Source organism: Bombina bombina, chromosome 12 (assembly GCF_027579735.1).
Source record: "Bombina bombina isolate aBomBom1 chromosome 12, aBomBom1.pri, whole genome shotgun sequence".
NCBI classification, from domain to species: domain Eukaryota; kingdom Metazoa; phylum Chordata; class Amphibia; order Anura; family Bombinatoridae; genus Bombina; species Bombina bombina.
In genome coordinates this window covers 99,522,047-99,541,519 of record NC_069510.1, presented here as the reverse complement: position 1 = coordinate 99,541,519, position 19,473 = coordinate 99,522,047, and positions in this window count along the sequence as shown.

Below are 19,473 nucleotides of genomic sequence, written 5' to 3'. Positions count from 1 at the left end.
GCTAAGTCATTTAAACCTTTATTTGCAAATATGCTAATATATATATATATTTTTTTTTATTTATTTTTTTATATACAGAGTCTGGGGACGAGGCAGCACAGCCTCCTGCATCTCCCCGGGATGAGAGTGGTGGTGAGGAATTCCCACTTCGGAGGGAAGAGGCCCCCCGTGAGGAACAGCGATGATGAAGAGGCCCCGGAAGCACAGGAGGATCCCGCTGAACCCGCGGAACCCGCGGTCCCTCAAAGACCCGCACTCCGCCGTGCACGGGCACCCCGCCGTGCACGGGTTCAACAGGCACAACAAGAGGAAATAGCGGAGGTGCGGGTTCTACTGGAGTACATAGACCAGATGCGTACCTCCCGGATAGAAAATATAGAAGGACGACGCAGAATACTTGATGGCCAGAATCAAATTATTCAAGGACAAAATGAAATAATCAGCATACTGAATAGAATACAAGAAGGACAAACAAGAATGTTTCAGCTTCATCAAGAAATGTTCACTTTTTTCCGGGAGGCGCATGCTGGTCTACCTCCTGTTGCTGGGCCTCTTGTTGCTGGGCCTCTTGCTGCTGGGCCATCTCCTCCTGCCGGCCCATCTCATCCTCCTCCTCAGCCATCTACTCCTCCTCCTCCTCCTCAGCCATCTACTCCTCCTCCTCCTCAGCCATCTTCTCCTCCTCATCCATCTTCTCCTCCTCAGCCATCTACTCCTCACCTTGGTCGTCCCAGTACTCTTCCTTCCACTCCTCCCACAACAGCTCCAAGGAGGACTCTTCGGAGTCGGCAGTTGCCTCTCCCAGAGCCTCAGCCCCGTGGGAAGAGGGGAAGGAAGAGGAAGTAAGTATTTTTTTCCATCTTCAAATTATTTTTTTATGTAATGTGTAATGGATAGGTATGTGATGATGTGGTTTTCATACACTTGTGGACCACACTCTGTATATAATCGACTTCTATGGGACCGGGTCCATGGAGGAAGATTGTTTGCAGAGTGTGGGTTATAAGTGTGTGAAAACCACATCATCACATACCTATCCTTGTTCATGATATTGATTGGTTTCTGTGATGTGATGTCCAAACTGTTTCCCGAATCGCTAACTAAATTACCATAACAATTATCCATGATGGCATATTACTGTTTGAATGCCAATAACACAGCTTAAAGGGACAGTCAGAAAATTATTGATTACAAAGAAAACACTGTATTACGCATTATAAAGTTGGAAACAACAAAACATGGAGAAATACATGTGTGACTTATGTGCTTACCCTTGTATCTATGACTATGAAAAATGACCACTTATTTGTTGTTCTGACATAACAACATTTTAGATATCAATTATCAATACATGGTCAATAATATGCTGTATGAGCACAAGGTTTTACATATACAAATGCTATCCAAATGCCCTCTAGTGCTCAAATTGTATAATGATTACAAGCACTCTTCAAGATTGAAGAAATGAGCACACCAACCTCATAGGTTTAGATAGCAAATTTAAATAAACACAGACAAATGTTCAATTGTTGAGAAACATTTTATATCCTTGATATTACAGAATTGACTTTTCGAATAATTTTAAAAAATAAAATTTTTCTAAACTGTCCCTTTAACAACATTACATATGCTAACACATATTTTAAGCTTGTTGGTATATCTACATGTACTTTGTCAAAAAATAAATTTTAAAATCACATTTATATTGACGTGTTAAATAAAGTCTATTTTCTTTAAGAGACATTATTGTGTTAATATTTTATTGTAAATATTTTTATTTTAACAATGAATATGGTTTAAAGTCCTTTTAGGAGTGGGGGGGGGGGGGGAAATATGCTAACAAAAATATATTTGAAGATTAAACTATGTGGATCTCATACATGATACAAAAAACAACATTTGCATTCAAGGGACAGTATCCTATATTTTTTACATAACTGTATGTAATAGACACTACTACAAACAACAAGATTAACATATACTGATATCAATATTAAAAAGCTTCAAACACTTGCAAATAAAATAGGGTTAGCTATATTGAAAATATAGATGAACCACCATTACAACCGTAAAACAACACAATACACCATCATTAACATATGAAAAGACCCTTTACACAAACTGGACAAAGCTGGAGATGGTACTCACATGAAACTCAGAGGCTTTGCGAGGAGTAAGAAAATTACTTACATTTTCTTAGAACACAAGACAAAATAAACCTATTGGTTAAACAATGGACTATCTAACTAGAGACAAAATCCAAGATTTTGATTTATAATGTGAGTGTCTAATGAACCTTTAATAAAATATACAACGAAATTACATTTAGAAGAAGTCGGCATCATATATTTAGCATATGATAAATGCATATTGATTACTTTATTCAAACACAATAGCGCATATTTATTAATTAGATATGTTCAACATTAAACACAACAGTAATTTTTAAGAAAAAGGAACATTGTTGACAAACATATTAAACATGGACTGTAGAGATTTGCACTTGCCTATAAATATCCTATGCATGAAAACATTTTGCTTTCGTTCGTTGATTCAACCAGACATCCAGCAAAAGAGAATGTGGTGGTCTTTATCAGCTACGGGTCAACAATGTAACATGATGCAAATAATACATATTCGCAAGCTTTTTAAAATTGCATGCAGTCACAAACGTTTTTAACGTGCACAAATATTGCGGGACTACGCAATCCAATCAGACGTTTTTTTTACCTTTACATGTGCCGTCTTAACATGGCGCTTCCTTGATCACGTAAGAACGCCATCCAATGAAAGGCACATTATTGATCACGTAAGAACGCCATCCAATGAAAGGCACATTATTGATCACGTAAGAACGCCCAAAAAAAAAGGCGCATCCTTGATCGCGTCAAAACGCAATCCAATAAAAGGCATATTCCTGATCACGTAAGAACGTCAGTCAATACAAGGAATCATTGGACAGCCTGGCAGGTGACGTCTTAAGCAACATGGCGCATCCGAGATCGCTGAAAAACCGCAGACAATACAAGGACTCAGTGACATCTTGGCATATCACTAAGAAACGTATTTATATTTTAGGAACTAGTATGTGTGTAGATTGCTATCTAGGAATGACAACAAATCCAGAATCATCTTTTCGGACTTGACTGTCCCTTGAACTATAGCTATGGTGTATATCTTTAACATTTAAAAGATACACATGAGAAATACATATGCCATTGATGTTTTAAGATATGTTTGGATTGTTGTTGAATAACAATAGTTATACATGGATTGATTAAACGTGTCATTTATTCAAGTTTAATTATTGTCAGCCTACCTATAGCCATAAATGGGAGGAGATGTATTTAGTTAACATATTAGTTAACTAATATTCATCATCCACATTATTTGCATTACACACAGAGATTTATTTGGTTACACTTTGACAATAATATAGATTTGAAAATGAAATACAGGTGCTGTCAACATTACAATAAGATTGTTTATTAATAAAATTATATGTCCTTGTTCTTGTAAAAAGGACAAAAACGCTTTACAAATGGAAATACATTCATTAACAATTGTGATCAACATCACTTAAAGGGACATTATTTTGTTTTTAAAAAGAGCATACACATAGTCAATACTATTTAAATAAAATGAACACTTTACAGGGATTATATCATTGTATCAATACTCAGATCATTTGGTAAAGGTGCATCAATTCATGCAGAGTTTATAAATACACACATGGATCAGAACATTTCAATATACATATATACACAAATACAAATATATATACATATATATAAAGAAATTACTCTGCTAATCATAATCAGGCAATGATAGAGCTAAGAGAAAATAATATAAACACAAATAATAAGATTACATTGGAGATGTTAATCTTAAAGTCATTTACTATTGTCTTACATATATGATTTCATTATAACAAATATATTTGGTAGGTCCCTTTAAGGATCAACAGCATAAACTAGAGCTTTCAAAAAATAACAGGAAGAATGAGGACAAAGATTTGTGAAATAAAATGTATTTTATTAGTATGTAAGAAAACATACAAAACGTTTATAAATAATCTTGTAAAAATAAGGAATATATGAGCCATATGACAAGGTAACACAGTGCATCACAGTCCATGAAGAGAGTTTCCAAGGGCCATCATAGCCCCATTGGAGACACATGACAAGGTAACACAGTGCATCACAGTCCATGAAGAGAGTTGCCAAGGGCCAGCATAGCCCCATTGGAGACACATGGCAAGGTAACACAGTGCATCACAGTCCATGAAGAGAGTTGCCAAGGGCCAGCATAGCCCCATTGGAGACACATGACAAGGTAACACAGTGCATCACAGTCCATGAAGAGAGTTGCCAAGGGCCAGCATAGCCCCATTGGAGACACATGACAAGGTAACACAGTGCATCACAGTCCATGAAGAGAGTTGCCAAGGGCCAGCATAGCCCCATTGGAGACACATGACAAGGTAACACAGTGCATCACAGTCCATGAAGAGAGTTGCCAAGGGCCAGCATAGCCCCATTGGAGACACATGGCAAGGTAACACAGTGCATCACAGTCCATGAAGAGAGTTGCCAAGGGCCAGCATAGCCCCATTGGAGACACATGACAAGGTAACACAGTGCATCACAGTCCATGAAGAGAGTTGCCAAGGGCCAGCATAGCCCCATTGGAGACACATGGCAAGGTAACACAGTGCATCACAGTCCATGAAGAGAGTTGCCAAGGGCCAGCATAGCCCCATTGGAGACACATGACAAGGTAACACAGTGCATCACAGTCCATGAAGAGAGTTGCCAAGGGCCAGCATAGCCCATTGGAGACACATGGCAAGGTAACACAGTGCATCACAGTCCATGAAGAGAGTTGCCAAGGGCCAGCATAGCCCCATTGGAGACACATGACAAGGTAACACAGTGCATCACAGTCCATGAAGAGAGTTGCCAAGGGCCAGCATAGCCCCATTGGAGACACATGGCAAGGTAACACAGTGCATCACAGTCCATGAAGAGAGTTGCCAAGGGCCAGCATAGCCCCATTGGAGACACATGACAAGGTAAAAGAGTGCAACAGGCACAACAATAAACTGATAAAAAGGCCAAATGGCAACAATATAAATACAAATTCAACATGTGGACGGAGGATTATTATCTGCCACCATGGAGCATATCCAGATCCTCCACTTACTGGTCATCCTCTTCATTGTCCTGTGCATGTCCAGCTCCAGATTCAGGCCTTGAACGTAATTGCATAATTTCACGCAGAGTCAAGTCCTGAACCCGGAGCTGGGCCTGCATGGTGTCGTTCATCCCTCTCAGGACAGCTGCGTTCCTCAACACGGCCTGCTCTACTCTTGCTATCCCTTCTAGCATGAGCCATGCTGAGTCACAGCCTAAAATAAAATAAAATTAAATATTAAGGATAATTACACAACAGAATAAAAAATTTTTATACATACATTGTCATCATAAAGACAAATAATTACCAAAATTAATTTTCATATATTCTTTACACATGAATTAGGTTATTCAGACAGACAGAAATCATTAAAGGCTCATGTTACTCAAACATGTTGTCCCCTTTAATTGGTTTTAGATGATCCACTTATACAGCTTGAGTGTATCAAATGTTGTTAAAGGATTTACATTGTACTTACATCAGCAATTTAAAAAATCAATTTAGACTGTGGTAGGCACACCTATCCTTAAACATTTTGGCATTGAGGACAAGCTGTGTAAACATAGCAACCAGAAGAAATTACATTCCCACTGGGTTAGACAAGAGATAATGTATCCACATTTGTACATAAAATTTTGGATCCAAGTAGTGGTGTTTGGTATATGTAGTGATATCCAAATAAAGGGACACTGAACCTAAATATTAAATGGACTGATTCAGATAGAGCATGACATGACAAATCTTTAGAAATTACACATATTCATTATATGTTTTAATTCTCAAGCTAGATTTTGAATGCAAGAATGTTGCTTTTTATGGAAGCCAATATTTGTTGATGAACTTTGTTTGTGCATGCTGGTTGATGGATACATTCATCCAACAATAAAGAAATGATGGCCACATTTATTTTATTGTTTAAACTAATTATAGGAATAAGTTGTTTTCCAAAAAGATATCAAGAGAATGACGAATAATTCATAAGAGTATTCTATTATACATTGGCTTAACATTGCATGCTGGATTTGAATCACAATTTAACCAATTTAACTTCACTGTACCTTTAAGTATCTTATAAAGTGTATTTAGAATGATACTTACAGCTGTGCCTGGGAAGGACAATCTGACACCCAGGACAATGAAGGTTGAAACAGGGGGGAGGGATGGGACTGGCTTGGGGAGGGATGGGAATGGCTTGGGGAGTGGTGAGCTGCCGCTCCAGGGTAGGCCGTACAGCTGGGGAGTGGGGAGTTTGGGTCTGGGCAGCTGTACGGGCCAGAATACGGGGAGAGCGGCGAAGGGGGGTGTATGGGCGTTTTTTGGGAGGGACAGGATATGAAATATGGGAAGGGCTGGCAGTGGTCGGGGCATGGTCATGAGTTTGGTGATGGGAAGGGCTCTGGGTGTGTGCAGGGGTGTGGCCATGGTCAGGGGTGTGTGCATGGGGAGGGGTCTGTGACTGGGCAGGGGCGGAATCCAGATGACCAGAAGTGGTGGATCCATCTGAAAATGTAAAGAAAATATATTAACATCTCATACATCCTGACATCAAATCAACGCATTTCAAATTGATTATTTTTTCAATATACTTCGAAGTGTGTTTGAATCTGTAAACTATTCTGAAATGAGGATATGGTATCTATATAGGCACTCAGATGAATCTCAATGACTGTCTGTACAATTTGAAACTTATTATTGTGTTTTGGCATGGAATATGCATGTGACATAATGATGGCATGAATTATATATTCTTAAAAAAAAATATACAAGCAGATTTTCATGCTGCCTGATATAGAAAGGGGGCAGTAGTGTATTTGAACAGACAAATAATATTCCTTTTTAAAGGGAAAAAGCTGTAGACTTTGAATGTCTTCAATAAAATGATTTCCAAAAAAGAAACATGTTGGAAACATGATAGATATATTTCACATACCATCAGACTCCAAGGCAGCCTCTTCCTCCTCCATCCCACATGTGACATCAATCTCTGTAAAACATAACATGTTGTGTACACCTTAAGATCAGATATTATAACATATGTTACTGTTGCTCAAATACGCACATCAATGTTGCATTAAAGATATACACACACAAAGTTATGATTTACATCATTTTGATGGAGCATACAAATGACAATAGATTTGTTATTGTCAATAATCAGAATTTTAATGTATTGTTTGTCTTAATGTTAAATTCATAAAAGCATAGTACATAGAACATTTAAGATTTCTCATGTGTGTATCACTTGATGACTGTTGTCAAAAAATCAAATTGAAAAAAACATATGTTATACATCTTATGAATAACAAATGTGTAGACTAATAAAGTTGAAATTATTAATCGCTCAATAGAAAAAAAAAAATATATAATCAGAAGATACATTTTTTGATTTTTTATAATGTTATGCTTCATCGGAATCATGATCATAATATTGATTAGCAATACACCTTCAATTACATATAAATGAGTCAATGGACTTACCAGGAGACCGCAAAGGCGGCTCTATGTCACTGCTGGATTCCTGTGGGCTCCCCACACCAACTCTCTCTATGAATGATATAGATATATATTATTAAACACATTTTGGATATCACTAAATCACATCTGTCTAGAATTTTAACATTAATCAACTTTAAAATGTGAAGAATAGAGCAGTCATTACACCAGAAAATGCTTGATTGAATCAAGGGGATTCTGTAAACATATCTGTATTGAACATATGTTTAATGTCAGACTACATTAGACATCAAATTAATCTCAGATGCTGCTATTGCATATCTAAATATACCCAATGATCAATGTTCTTAACCCTTTAAGGACACAGCTTTCACTAAGCTCAATTGTTTTATGACGGAATAATTCCGTCATATGTCCTTAAGAAGTTACAAGAATACACACAAACCACATATTGCGGAACATCTGTTGACAAATCTAAACAAACATGTGTCACATCGACCCATTTTTTCAATGTACAGTAATCTTGTTTAGGACACAACACATATTTATCACAATACATAACAAAATTGATTATTACAAATATGTAATCATGGTGCTGTTAGAGTATGCAGATATCTATAAAGTAACTCCAACAGATAATTAGATTTATATATCAATAGTTTTTTAATAAAAAGAATGTAAAGATGAATGAATCTATTTTGTCTTAAAGGGACACTGACATGATTAATTTAAATAATTGATTTCTATGTTCAAACTGTAAAAAATGATTTAACATTGACTCCTATTATAATTAGAATGTTGCTCGATATTAATCATAAAGGCAGATAATGAATATTGGATTCAATAAATATTGTTTGTTGAAGGTATCCACCAATCATCAATAAAAACCCAGGTTGGTCAACAAAAATATAGATGCACATAAACGTACTTTCTTTATTTTAAAATACATTTAGCAATAGAATATGTCACATATGATGATAGTATTATATTTTATGTTTATTAATATTGCATACTGTATGTGAAAGACAATATTAATAATTGTAGCTCAGTATCCCTTTAATCTAAAATTAAATAGATTCCACAATGTTGTTGTTTGTTAATGAATTATCTACTCCATATGTTGATGTCATGAATGGTATTGAGCATGCAATTAAAATATAATATGTTATTTAAGGATATCCGAATAATTATTTAATTTTCATCTATTAAATAGACATTACATATAAATATTGAACAATGTGTATTTAGTATGTAATGTTCAGTCCATGTTTCGAAGACAAATGTCAATTAAAAAGAGACATACCATACTGTGACAAGCCCTGGCTTGAGGATCCAGCAGCCACATCCATATCTGTAATATATTAAATGAGGATTGCATATCATTAATACTAATCATGCCATGTTTAAAATATTTACATTAATAACAAATCAATAGAAAAATATTAATCCTTTGGTAGTCCCATGAGTTAATAGTTTCCGCAATTAAATTAATGATAAATATATCCTGGACTCTTATTTTCAATCAGTTGTGTTGTTTACTGTATCTTTAAGAATATCTGCTTGTTATTACATAATCATCAATTGATGGCCATATGTTATAATTTATTTGTATTATTCGTTTTTTATTAGCTATAATATTTAAAATAAGAATACTGTATTCTTCACTAATCTAAGAATTTCCATTTAATTTATAACAACATGTATAAAGCAATGCCACTTTCCGCAAACCCATGTTAACGTGGATGAGAAATGCCATTTTCGCGATCATTGCGCAATGATTCCAAGCGGAATTACGCATCCGTCATTTGAACAACATGTATAAAGCAATGCCACTTTCCGCAAACCCATGTTAACGTGGATGAGAAATGCCATTTTCGCGATCATTGCGCAATGATTCCAAGCGGAATTACGCATCCGTCATTTGAACAACATGTATAAAGCAATGCCACTTTCCGCAAACCCATGTTAACGTGGATGCGAAATTACATTTCCGCTCTGTGACGCATATTCTGTAGAGCGCAAGAAACATCATTCCTATTTCATGTGTCAATAATATAAAATCAGATATCTAAACATCATATGTAGTGTATGTTGTGAGATCTGTATAGGTTTAGTATCTGACTAAATACACATATTTGATTTTTAAAATAAAAAATATTATATGAAGTTGGATAATTACCTGGTTCAGATTCTCTATTGGCTCCTCCCAGGCCACCGGACGGAGAAGCATCTGCCCTGTCCCCCGCGTCAGGACTTTCAGATCCCGCAGCTGGGAGGGAAGAAGAGGAGGCCGAGGATGGCGAGGATCTAAATCTTTTGGGGACCCGGAGATTGAGGAGCTCGCATAAAGTCACCTCATAAGGGAGTAGGTACAGTTTCCGCGGGGCCTTTCTTTGGCCCCCTCTCTTACGGGCTTGTACCCAGTCCCTTATGAGGTTGACTTTTTTCGATAAACGCAACCTCATATCTCCGAATCTCCTCATGATCTGATCCTGGGTCCTCTGGACGTCACACACCAATCTAACCGCATTGGTGATAGACTCCCAGAGGGCCTTCTTAACAGGCGCATCTGTCGAGCTCCTCTTGTTCCCAAACAGCTGGGGATAAAAGTCCTTGACGGCGTGGACCAGTGCAGCGCTCTCCTCCTTGGTGAACCTGGGAACTGACATGCCTGCTGGGTTTTGCAAAAAATATATTATAATATATACTGCCTGCAGGCATTAGAGAACTGACAAAGATGGCAACGTGTAATGGACTTTTATATGGTGAAGTAAACATGAGATGCACCATGGGACAATTTATCTGTACATCTGATTGGATAAAAGTTTGAAATATTGTTATAATGTCTGTGAGACCATCCTGACTCAAGTTGTGTTTGTGTGATGAACTCTGATTGGCCGTTCCTTAATGTTTCATATCTTAGTAACATCCTTACACATACCGCTTGGTGGTGCTGTAACTTCATTTTTCATGTAGACTTATTTGTAACTCATGGGCCTGTCATGCGGATATGTGTGACGCAGATTTAATATCCGTGATCCGTGAAATATTAATGATTAAATACTCTTTAAAATCTAATACTGTCACATTATTAATGTTGTAGACATTTCTCGGTTTAATAACGGTCTGTTTCTTTAATACAAATACACATTTAATATTGTATGTCTTTATTGTTCTTTAAATAAATTTATTGTGAAGTATTGACATTGCTCTATTAAATGTATTTATAATGCACATTGATTAGAGTCTAATGTCACGCAATAGCACACAATGTTTAAATATGCTAATCTGGTGTTTGAAGATGCGTTTCCCACGCAATATTTATTAATGTTAAAATTCCGGTTAGAATGTCAGTAACTTGGATAATCTGTTTATAAATGTTAAACTACAGATTTGTTATTCTCAAATAAACCTCTAGCTTGTATTTGTCTGAAGTGCTCATATATGTTATTGTGCAATGGCGTCTTTAGTTTTAAAGAGACATTACAAACAATTGTATCAAATGATCTGTAGAGATAGAAGATTGTTTAGACTTTAAAATGTAAATCATTTTCTCTTAGTATTTATATATCCTCAACAGAAGAAATTTAAATGCACATGGTTGAGACAATCACATAAGGCATCTCTGTGCATCCACCAATCTTCATCTACTGAGCCTATCTCGATATGCTTTTCAAGCAAAGTATGTCAAGATAGGAAGAGAAGTAAATACACTCTTTAAATCTCTTAAAGGGACACTGTCCAAACAAATTTACCATTGGTGATTGAGCATGAAATGTTAATCAACTTTATTATTTAATCCGATTATCAAATGTTAACAGTTATCTTGTTATGTTTCTTTGCAAATCAATAATGATATTTTATATTACGGACAATTGTTTAATAAAAACCTGGGTTGTCCTTGACGATTGTTGCATCAATTATTCCAAACAATCAAGTTCTGTCCAGAGTACTGAAGCAAATAAATTAGCTATTTACTGCCTTATTTTTAAAGTAATGATAGCAACATCACAATGAGCATTCATAATATGAGACAAGTTTTAAAGTTGATTAAAATAGAATACTCATTCAGAATGTATAAATCATTCATTTTTTAACTGTCTACCTTTAAGTATATTTTGAGTTCATGTCCCTTTAAATAAACATTTCACAATAATGCTTAATATATCATAAACCTAGGCACCTTCCTTTTGCTAAATGAGTCTAACATATGAGTAAAGCAAATTTAGATTAACTTCTAGATTGTTTTACACACTGACTGAAATATATTTATTAAATGAGGTCTTTTTTAGCCTTCAGCGTAGAGGGACATTAAGCTATATGTTATGTATGCATTTTGTATAATAATCTTATATTTGACCAACTTAATATGTTTTGTTATTCAATCATTATATTGTAATTATATATATTCGTGGATTAAATACATCTCTACATAGGCTATTTTGATGCTGATTGTTGTTTGCATATAGATGCCTTATATCATTGACTAAGATATGTGCATTTATTTTTATTTTAACAAGTATATTTAAAGACTGAATGTAATTCTATAGTACATTCTAAATATGTTTAAATTCTTGTATGATATTTGTAACAATCTATACAAAATATACATTTTGAATGACCCCTTTAAGGACCCAAACATATTGTATTTTGATTTAACATTGACAAAATAAACTAAAGGGGAAATTACATTCTATATAGATATTTGATGTCTAACCCAAGAGGTAAGATTGTAATAAATACATAATATTACTAAGTATAGTTAAATGACTCCACTAGAAAATTACATAGATTAACCTGGCATCCAATAACTAATTTGTTAAAAATATCAAGTTAAATGACCTACCATTTATAAATGTAATAATTGTAAAATATTTTCTAATAATGTTTTGAGATACCTAAGGAAGATAAATGATCTTATACAATTCTTTTTACATTCAACAACACTGTCACTTTCATGTAATTGAACCACTTCACCTTATTAAAAGTTAAAACAATCATAATATTACTACATATCCTAAATATTTTTAATATATACTTTTTCTATATAAAAGCATTGAAGAATCTGACTCCCCAATTAATGTTAAAAGATATATTTTAATATTCTCGTAAGATTTTTATTTTCTACTATTAATGCATTATTTTCTCTTATGCATGTGCTTGTCAAATAGCCAACTACCAGTCAAGGGAGTCCAAGTTTTATTTACAGATTATATTGATATATATTAGAATCTGTTAAAAATAAACATATATTTAATAGAAAATAATTAAATATTCCAGGAAGTCATCAGATGCCAATCTGAAATGACAAATAATAAAAATGGAACAAAGTTAATACACACGTTGTAAAATATTCATAAAATACATTTAAAATCATATGGTGTCTATGCTCTAACTTTGATCAACATTTTTTAAAGATAATCATTACATTGATTTTAAATTAATTAAATACATACACCATTATATTGTTGATTAAAAATTATATTTAAATATCAAAAATTAAAATTATACATAATAATGTATATCACATGTAAACAATATATGTATGATGAACATAAATGTAATATTTCATGTCCATTCAAATACCTCTATATCAACTATAATATGTATTCCTTTTTCTGATTGTGATCCCTAAATATCTCATTAAGAAATAAATATGACTAATGTATGTAAGCTACTAATATTCTACAGTCTTCACTAGCATGCATTGGTACACCAACCTGGACAATGCATGGTCTTTGAAAGTCAATTCAGGGGTAAACAGTTGATCTTCAATAGGTGTCTTATTCATCAGTTCATTAAATAGAGGGACTGGGAAATCCCATCTAAAAAAGTACAATCATCTAAGTGTCTGATTGTGATCCCTAAATATCTCATTAAGAACTAAATATGACTAATGTATGTAAGCTACTAATATTCTACCGTCTTCACTAGCATGCATTGGTACACCAACCTGGACAATGCATGGTCTTTGAAAGTTAATTCAGGGGTAAACAGTTGATCTTCAATAGGTGTCTTATTCATCAGTTCATTAAATAGAGGACTGGGAAATACCATCTAAAAAAGTACAATCATCTAAGTGTCTGATTGTGATCCCTAAATATCTCATTAAGAACTAAATATGACTAATGTATGTAAGCTACTAATATTCTACAGTCTTCACTAGCATGCATTGGTACACCAACCTGGACAATGCATGGTCTTTGAAAGTCAATTCAGGGGTAAACAGTTGATCTTCAATAGGTGTATTATTCATCAGTTCATTAAATAGAGGACTGGGAAATACCATCTACAAATAGAAAATCATCTAAGTGTCTCCAATAGGATGTCTCCACAGCCTTATTCTATCAAATAGTTTGCACTTACCATGTGAACATGTATTTGTATGGTTTTCAAGGTCAGCAGAATTGAAATATAATGCCAGACATGATCCCATTGGTATACTTCAATTTCAATCTTGGCTTTTTCCCCACTGTCAGTCTTGGAAATCTTCACTGTCAGGCTTCAAATTGTTCCCTTTCAGTCTTTAGATTAAGTCATCTCCCTAATGTAAGAAATTATATATAAAGATTTCATACAAGTGTGTGAATCAGTTCTGTACCCCTCTCCCACCCCCCATTTCATAATAAATATCTATCACTAGCTTACTAAGCCTGTGTATGAACCTGTGTTATTTTCTATCAAGTGTGAAGATGAGTCATATTGAGCAGAACAAACCTCTGTGTGACATTGAACCATAGTCATTCTAGAGTATCCCTTTCTGATTATGTACATTTTAAGTAATGTGTAAACAAAATTATATTTTTTAAAATGTATGCCATATGATGTATTTGTGTACAAATCATGCCAGCAACAGTCCATACATTTCTACTTACCATCTGATGTCCTCTTTAAAAACCAGGTGGCAAAGACTCGCTATAGGACCCAATGCCCAGAGCATCACCTATATTATGAAAAATAAAGATTATTCTAACATTTGATCAATACTAACATGTTTGCACAATTCTCTACTTGTCATTTCCATAGAGTTCACATCTATTGAAAATACTCCAGTGTAACTTCTATTATTTACCGTCTAAAGTGGCGGTTGATGACGTCTGCTCTGACATCAAGTCCCTCGTCCTGGAATTCCCCCTCTAGAACAGGATCATCCTCCTCATCTCTGAGGAGGTCTCTGTCCACCGGGACGGCCTGCAGCATCCCAGCCCGCTGTGCAATATTATGCAGGACGCTACAGGCTACAACGATCTTAGCCACCTTCTTTGGGTTGTACTGGAGTGCTCCTCCAGAACGGTCCAGGCACCTGAATCTCATCTTCAGGAGCCCGAACATCCTTTCAACCACCGCCCTGGTTCTCTTATGAGCCCTATTGTAGCGCTCCTCAGACACATCAGTTGGGCTACGCAAGGGGGTAATGAGCCAAGGCCGGCTCATGTACCCAGAATCACCTATAAATTTAGAACAGAACATAATTCAAACAGAATACTTAAACTAGTATATTGTTGTAGAAATATATTTTTTTAAAAACATAATCCATATTAAAAGTTGTCAGAAACATAAAAAAAAAGAAATAAATTTATATATAATTCTGTATCTTGCCATTTCATCTAAGACATGCTACATATGCGTATTTCTCCTAAAACAAACCTTGTGTAAAATGCTAACTACATGGTTACATTGCATTCTCTATCTGAACACTTAAGGTAAGACATGCTACATATCTGCTTTTCAATAAAACTAGACATTAGCGGAAAAAGACAATGACAGGGTTAAATTGCATGAGATAATATCTTGCCATTTCATCTAAGACATGCTACATATGCGTATTTCTCCTAAACCAAACCTTGTGTAAAATGCTAACTACATGGTTACATTGCATTCTCTATCTGAACACTTAAGGTAAGACATGCTACATATCTGCTTTTCAATAAAACTAGACATTAGCGGAAAAAGACAATGACAGCGTTAAATTGCATGAGATAATATCTTGCCATTTCATCTAAGACATGCTACATATGCGTATTTCTCCTAAAACAAACCTTGTGTAAAATGCTAACTACATGGTTACATTGCATTCTCTATCTGAACACTTAAGGTAAGACATGCTACATATCTGCATTTCAATAAAACTAGACATTAGCGGAAAAAGACAATGACAGGGTTAAATTGCATGAGATAATATCTTGCCATTTCATCTAAGACATGCTACATATGCGTATTTCTCCTAAACCAAACCTTGTGTAAAATGCTAACTACATGGTTACATTGCATTCTCTATCTGAACACTTAAGGTAAGACATGCTACATATCTGCTTTTCAATAAAACTAGACATTAGCGGAAAAAGACAATGACAGCGTTAAATTGCATGAGATAATATCTTGCCATTTCATCTAAGACATGCTACATATTCGTATTTCTCCTAAAACAAACCTTGTGTAAAATGCTAACTACATGGTTACATTGCATTCTCTATCTGAACACTTAAGGTAAGACATGCTACATATCTGCATTTCAATAAAACTAGACATTAGCGGAAAAAGACAATGACAGGGTTAAATTGCATGAGATAATATCTTGCCATTTCATCTAAGACATGCTACATATGCGTATTTCTCCTAAACCAAACCTTGTGTAAAATGCTAACTACATGGTTACATTGCATTCTCTATCTGAACACTTAAGGTAAGACATGCTACATATCTGCTTTTCAATAAAACTAGACATTAGCGGAAAAAGACAATGACAGCGTTAAATTGCATGAGATAATATCTTGCCATTTCATCTAAGACATGCTACATATGCGTATTTCTCCTAAAACAAACCTTGTGTAAAATGCTAACTACATGGTTACATTGCATTCTCTATCTGAACACTTAAGGTAAGACATGCTACATATCTGCATTTCAATAAAACTAGACATTAGCGGAAAAAGACAATGACAGGGTTAAATTGCATGAGATAATATCTTGCCATTTCATCTAAGACATGCTACATATGCGTATTTCTCCTAAACCAAACCTTGTGTAAAATGCTAACTACATGGTTACATTGCATTCTCTATCTGAACACTTAAGGTAAGACATGCTACATATCTGCTTTCAATAAAACTAGACATTAGCGGAAAAAGACAATGACAGCGTTAAATTGCATGAGATAATATCTTGCCATTTCATCTAAGACATGCTACATATGCGTATTTCTCCTAAAACAAACCTTGTGTAAAATGCTAACTACATGGTTACATTGCATTCTCTATCTGAACACTTAAGGTAAGACATGCTACATATCTGCATTTCAATAAAACTAGACATTAGCGGAAAAAGACAATGACAGGGTCTAAATTGCATGAGATAATATCTTGCCATTTCATCTAAGACATGCTACATATGCGTATTTCTCCTAAACCAAACCTTGTGTAAAATGCTAACTACATGGTTACATTGCATTCTCTATCTGAACACTTAAGGTAAGACATGCTACATATCTGCTTTTCAATAAAACTAGACATTAGCGTCGGTAAATAAGAAATGGTTAAATTTAATCCTATAGCTGAACATGACGCTAACAGTTAAAAAATACAGGGGCAATTGTCAAAATAATTAACCATGTTGAGCACAAATACTCACCAACGAGATAACCAGGGGGCATTTGTCTTTCCTCAAACTGTCTCCACAGGGACGACAGAGAGAGGATGCGGGCATCATGACAAGCCCCTCCAAAATTCGCATACACATGCATAATCCTCATCCGTGCGTCACAAACATACTGCACGTTGAGGCTATGAAAATGTTTGCGATTTCTGAAGGGCAAGTCATCAATTGGAGCACGCAGCGCAATGTGGGTACAATCAATGGCTCCCAAGACATTGGGCAATTGAGCAATATCAAAGAATTCCCGCTTCAGGCGCCTCCAATCACCATCATTCTGTGGGAATCCTATGTATTGCTTACTGATACGTACCATGGCGTCCAGAAAGTTATCAAACACCACAGAGAATGTACCTTGAGCCAGGCCATGCATGTACAGTTCTCCGGATTGAAAACTCCCGGAGGCCAGGACGTATAGACAGCTTAGCATCTTACTCATGGGGGGAACAGCAGTCCTTATTTGTATACGTGGCTCCAAATGAGGTTTAAGAAGATCGTAAAGGCCAATGAGCTGTTCGCGATCGAGCCGATACTTATCAAAAACCTCAAAGTCGCTCATGTTTTCCAAGGTGGGTCTCACCCTGTAGACACGAGGACCTCGAACCAGACGACCCCTTCGTCTCGGTCTGAGCCGCCGAGGCTGCCTGATTCGACCAACAGCTAGTTCGCCAATAGCACCACCAGCAGCGTCTACCATGTCATCGTCATCCATCTTTCAAAACAGCGTAACAAGGTAAGCACTTGATCTGATGTGGATCACAAGTGATGCATTGGCCATGTTGTTTGGGGGATTTATAGTACAATTAGTCCAATGGTAGTGAGTTTGTAATGATTGCTGATTGTATTCACCTGTTTGTATGTGAGCGGTGCGAATGCTTTCACAGTGGGCGTTTTTTTGTTGTTTGCTGAAATGTTGTTTTCCCCCAATGAATCTCAATGTGAAAGTGTCAAATATCACACATACAGTGCATGTTTGTAATGTTTGCTCATATGCGTAATCAATATTTGTTAAACGCGATCTTATAGTAACAAGCACACGTCCAGGCTAACATGAATGAAAGTGCATAGTTGTGTATAATGTGCATCGAATGTGATCGATCAATGTTGCTGCAATATTGTTTGTAAACGATAAAGTAGCATCTGCCATCTGTAGTATTGTATCTATACGTGATTAGCTAGATGTCAATATTGTATGCGTCCCTTTCAAATCGCAATAAGAATTCAGAACTTCCCGTCTGCCATCTGTAGTATTGTGTATATAAGTGATTGCCGAGCTGTCAATATTGTACGTGTCCCTTTAAAATCGCAATAATAATTCAGAACTTCCGGCTGTCATCTGTAGTATTGTATATATAAGTGATTGCCGAGATGTCAATATTGTATGCGTCCCTTTCAAATCGCAATAAGAATTCAGAACTTCCCGTCTGTCATCTGTAGTATTGTATATATAAGTGATTGCCGAGATGTCAATATTGTATGCGTCCCTTTCAAATCGCACTAATACTGAATAACTTCCGGCTGTCATCTGTAGTATTGTATATATAAGTGATTGCCGAGCTGTCAATATTGTATGCGTCCCATTCAAATGGCACTAATACTGAATAACTTCCGGCTGTCATCTGTAGTATTGTATATATAAGTGATTTCCGAGCAGTCAATATTGTACGCGTCCCTTTCAAATCGCAATAAGAATTCAGAACTTCCCGTCTGCCATCTGTAGTATTGTGTATATAAGTGATTGCCGAGCTGTCAATATTGTACGTGTCCCTTTAAAATCGCAATAATAATTCAGAACTTCCGGCTGTCATCTGTAGTATTGTATATATAAGTGATTGCCGAGATGTCAATATTGTATGCGTCCCTTTCAAATCGCAATAAGAATTCAGAACTTCCCGTCTGTCATCTGTAGTATTGTATATATAAGTGATTGCCGAGCTGTCAATATTGTACGTGGTCCCTTTAAAATCGCAATAATAATTCAGAACTTCCGGCTGTCATCTGTAGTATTGTATATATAAGTGATTGCCGAGATGTCAATATTGTATGCGTCCCATTCAAATCGCAATAAGAATTCAGAACTTCCCGTCTGTCATCTGTAGTATTGTATATATAAGTGATTGCCGAGATGTCAATATTGTATGCGTCCCTTTCAAATCGCAATAAGAATTCAGAACT